Raw genomic sequence first — 5,080 nt, forward strand, 5'->3', positions numbered from 1 at the left:
CTGTACCCTCAGTCGCGCACGTCGGCAGTGGCGGGTGGGGGGAGGAGGGCGAGATGAGTTAAATAACGGTTAAAGAAAGCGTGCTGTTGCCTCAGCAACCCCCTCCCCGTGCATGTTGGAGCTGGAGCGGGTGTCTGCCTGACCCCTGTGGCTCTCGACAGCGACGGGAGTCGGGGAGGCTGATGTAAATCCGTTCAAGATGGAGCAACATCCCAGCTGCCCTGGTACCTTGCTGCTACTCCGCAGAAAGGACACTGGGCTCACTCCTGTTTAAAAGGGGAAAAGCAATCTGTCTCCGTTATAAGTTGTTGAGGGCGGCTGTGGGACACTTCCCCACCTCTTGCATCCTTGGTGGAAGGGGGTGGGATATTTTTGGGAACTGGAATTGTCAAGTATCACCCACGGGGCAAGCAGCTGCCAAATCCCACTGCTCTACACCATTCTGGGCAAGGTGAGCTTTTGCATTGGTTTGTGGCTAAGGCCAGATTCCCCTTCAGGCAGGGCTGGAGATAGGGGAAAAGCCACACTGCTTCACCTGCAAAAACCAGCTAACAGGAGGTTAGGATGGGGAGAGAGTTATGGCTGGATTTTCTTCTTTTGCTACAGTTGTACTGCCCCCTTGTAGAGAATGTGAAAATTTATGAGCCTTCTCTGAAGCAGGATTATTTTATCTCCCTTTTGCAGAGCTGCAATGAAACGTGAAACTCACGGATGTCATGGGTTTCTATTTCTGTTGCAAATCCCTTCCAAAATGGATGCATTTACTGTATGAAGTTGCTTGGACTTCCCAAAGGCCCCAAGTCTGCAAAGCAGACTGCAGCTGTCTGCCCCTACGTGAATTCATTGTAGGGCCAAGACCTGAAGTGCTTTGGGGGGTTTATTTTCTACTTTTCTTTGGGAACAGGTATCTGTTATAAAGATGCTAGTGCAAAAGGCACCAATTTCCTTGTAGGAGTCAGCAAGATGAAATCATTGAAATGCAAGGTCCTCACGCTTCTTTAGCTTGTACAGGTGGGTTGAACTTGTTGCATTTTGCTGTGGTTCCTTTCCTTGGGCTTGTCCCAGTGCCGAAGGGAATTTTTGGTGGAGCCAGCTCCCAGTCTGATGGCTGAGGTAGCATATTTCTCTGTGCCATGGCTTCTGATGGTGTCTAGACAAGGGCAGTTATTGCTGGGCTGGTAACTGCCCAGTCATGTTCCCAAGGCTGACTTAGCACTGATGTGGGCTTGAGACTTGATTCACAAAAATGCAAGAACTAAAGCTATGGTTCTGATATAATCTCATGGCACTGTCATCTGGGGCCCCAGGCACTGCTGCCTCACCCTTTTCACACTGTCCCTAATCAGTGAATTTGGGTAGGCCAGAATTCACAGTTTCAGATCCTAAATCTTTGTTTCCATCCCTCATCACTTGGGCTGTTCACATTTCTCCTCAAACTCTCCCTAATCCTAAATGATGGTTGTTTCCTACTATTAAACCTTAAACCTCTTGAGAAATTACAGTATCTGCTGTGTGATTTGCACTAGACAAGTACAGTCAGAGTTATGGAAACACTGTGAGAACTGCCTCCACACCTTGCTGAGCTGATTCACTTTGGAGTCAGCAAAGCCTTCTGAGTCCTGTATGTAAAGTCAGGTTTTGCAAGGAGACATCAAGACTGAGGAATGAAGCAATAGTTTATCTCCCTCTTATGGCCAGATTCAGAATGACTACACTACACAAGCTCTTGTGTAGAGAGGCAGGGGAGCAGACAATCCCTGCGCTTGTAAGCTTCGGTGGTTGTAGATACAAGGGGCTCTGCCTGCTCACGTGGCATTAAGCTGACCTCTTTAACCAACCTGGTAAAATGTGTCACTACCATGTAAGCAGGAAAATACCTGTGAAAGAGTTAGAGTGCTCCAGTCCCTTCTGAGTTTAAACAGGGAAGCTGAGAAACTGGTCTCCAGTTTAGCAAAATGTTGGAGGACAGGAGTGGCTGCAGCTATAACCCCCTGTAAGCTGAAAGAGAAGGTGCTGCTGGAAAACTCAGCGATGCCCATGGCACGGAGTAGCGGTGTTCTTGAAGCAAGTATCATACGAGCAGCATCATGGCAGTGGTTGCTGCTCTTGCTCTTCCTACTCCTGTGGTGAAAAGAGTGTAAAACGCACCATTAAATGTTCCTGGTATGATTTCTAACCCTGCCAGTGCCCCTTCTTCTGGCCAAAATCAAAATGATGTATTGAAATCTCTCTCTTCCAGGCATATTGGCTGTGCCTCGTTAAAACCAGCCACGCTTGTTCTAAAAGTAGAGCTGGATGTGGTTTAGGTTCAAGACCCTTGTGTTGATTCCAGCATGGATTCGGAGCGCTTTGGCAGTGACTAGTTTGGTGTTTGGTGCAGGGGATGGTTTGACACACTGTCCTGACAGGGGCCCAAGTTTGATCCTTCTGTGTGCCAGGGAGTCAGAGTTGTGGTTTGGACTTGCCTTCAGACAGTTATAATTATTCCCCTTTCCCAGAGAGAGGTTTTGTTGCCTGACCTGTAGGCTGGGAAGCTGGGTGTCTCGTTCATTGGGTATCAAGATCCAAAACTGGGCTGGTTCTGAATTCTGTAATAAATTTTTAACTTGGAACTGCATTGCCATGATGATGTGGGTGTACTTGAGGGGTGAGCAAGGTCTGGGTACCAATGAGCAAAGGAACCAAAGATGAGAGATCTTCTAACATAACACTCTTTCCCATTTGGCTGTCTTCCCTTCACCAGCCATGCTCAACTTCGGGTGTTTAGTTACAGGGATCTGGTGTAACAAACCTGCTTGCAGTTATTCAGGGATTCATCTGGAGACTTGTTTTGGGTTCAGCCTTACCAGACGGAGACATAGTGCTTATCTAGGATGAGATGTGGTTACAAATGTTAAGAACTGTCACTGGAAAGTACTGGCTGGTTTAGGCAGCTTCTATTGGTGAAATTTACTTGAGTCAGTGTCTGCCAACGGACTAGACACAAGTCAGTAAAATAGCTGATGAGGGCAGAGAATGGGTTGGGCTCGAGTCTTTGATCAGTGAGTTGCCTTTTCTATGTCACTTGGCAGCGCTGCTACCCGATGACAAGGTGTCTCTTGAACTGATCAACTTAATGCTGCGATATGGAGCCTGAACCAAGTTGCCTTCTTTGCAGTTGGAAAAGGGCTTGAAGCATGCATTTGTCCAAAATCCAGGCTCAGGTGAAACTGCAGTCCTGGTAAGATGGAGCTATGGTGACTATCTTGCTGCATTGCTAATCTGTTTCATGTTAAATTAAAAAACACCCTGAAATTCTCTGGAGCTGTTGTCATAGAACAGCTACAGAGGTAGTGTCTCAGGGAGCATCCATTTATGCTCTGTAATCCTTGGCATGAGAAGTTGCAAAAATACTCCTAGAATATCTATTAATCATTATAGTAAGAATCAATTTTACCTCAAGAACATGTTGCAAACGTTATTCATCACTGAACTCCCATTCAGTGTTTGTAATTAAGCTTCACTTGGACTAAAATATGTCTGTTCATAAAAATAGTATTGTGATTTCACCCAGATTGCTTTGTGTTTGGTGGTACACATTACATGTACATTTTTCAGGAGTAATGAGGAAAAGGCAATGGAATTCTGCTTTCTGGTCCTAACTGACAGCCACTGGGACACTGTCAGAAGAAAACAAACAAATCAACCAACCCTATCAGAATTGTTGTAAGGCTTCAGGTTTTGACATGGTGGGAAAGTAAGAAAAGTTCTGCAGTGGTGCAAGCAGTGCTGGAACTGAGTTGACTGCATATAGTCACTCCCAGAACAGCTAAGGAAGCCTCCCCTCCTGTTTTCTCTAGTGAGGCTGTAAAATTCAGTTGGGTCACTCAAGAAGCTGATTATGTCCCTGGAGGTGTTCAAGAGGGGATTGGACATGGCACTTGGTGCCATGGTCTAGTAGGCATGAGGTGTTGGGTGACAGGTTGGACTTGATGATCTTTGAGGTCTTTTCCAACCTTGTTGATTCTGTGTTTGGCTTTAACTAAAGAGCATTAAATGTCCATGAAAACTTTTAAGAATGAGGTATCCAGTGAAGGCTTGGGTTACCTGGAGTGTAGGACTTAGGCATTTTCTGGTTTGCTGGGACTTGGGTATGTAGGTTATAAACCCACCAGGATGCTCAGCTCTGCAGTAAATCTACAGAAACCTGGGCCTTACAGCTGGTGTCCACAGTCATTTCTCAGGCCTGTTTTTGCCAGAAGGGTTCAACTGGAGAAAATGAACACAAACTATTTCCTTGTGCTCTGGCTTGCCTGGCTTTAAGTGACCAGTGATCCACCAACCCAAAGGCAGCCCAGCAAAGTGCAGCAACTGAGACAATGCTGGAGGGGAGCATGCTGACATCTGCTCATGACTTTGTGGGTGGCCATCAACAGCGGCAGCCATATCTTCCTCCTTCTTCCCCTCGCTTTACATTTAGGGTGGATTTTTGCTTCACTGTATTTTAATCATATGGGATGTGTGACCATTTCTTTAATAGCCAAGCAACAGCTAGAATTTCAGGCACTGCTTTATATGCCACTTGGCTGTGACTGTTTAGTGCTGGGATGAATGATGCATAGCAATGCCATCCTTCTAGACAGGTTTATGGGTTTGGGTAGGGTGTTTTCCTCTTTCATAGGACTTATAAAACCAGGCTCACTGGTTCGTAGTTCAGTTTGTTTGCTTCTAATTCTGGTGACAATCTGACACTAAACAGCATAACTAAACCCCCTAGTCTGGGTAGCAAGAAGAGTTTCAAGATGATTCCTGTGCAGTGTACCACAACTGACCAGTATGTATGCGAAGTGCTGTGGCCATTCCTTCATTCTGTATTCAGCCTAAACACAGCACCTGACTCTGCCTACCCTATGACTTGCACAGGAGGGTAGTTATCTTCACTTCACAGGCAAGCAATCAGGTATAACAATTAGCCACAGGCATGGTTGTGGACTAGCAGGACTATGCAGAGATCTAGTACCTCCTAGTTCCTCCACCTAGTACCTCCTAGCTACTGAACCAGGCTGTCTCCTGCAGTCTTTGAACCTTGACATTTCCAGAG

This window comes from Dryobates pubescens, chromosome 16 (assembly GCF_014839835.1).
Source record: "Dryobates pubescens isolate bDryPub1 chromosome 16, bDryPub1.pri, whole genome shotgun sequence".
NCBI lineage: Eukaryota > Metazoa > Chordata > Aves > Piciformes > Picidae > Dryobates > Dryobates pubescens.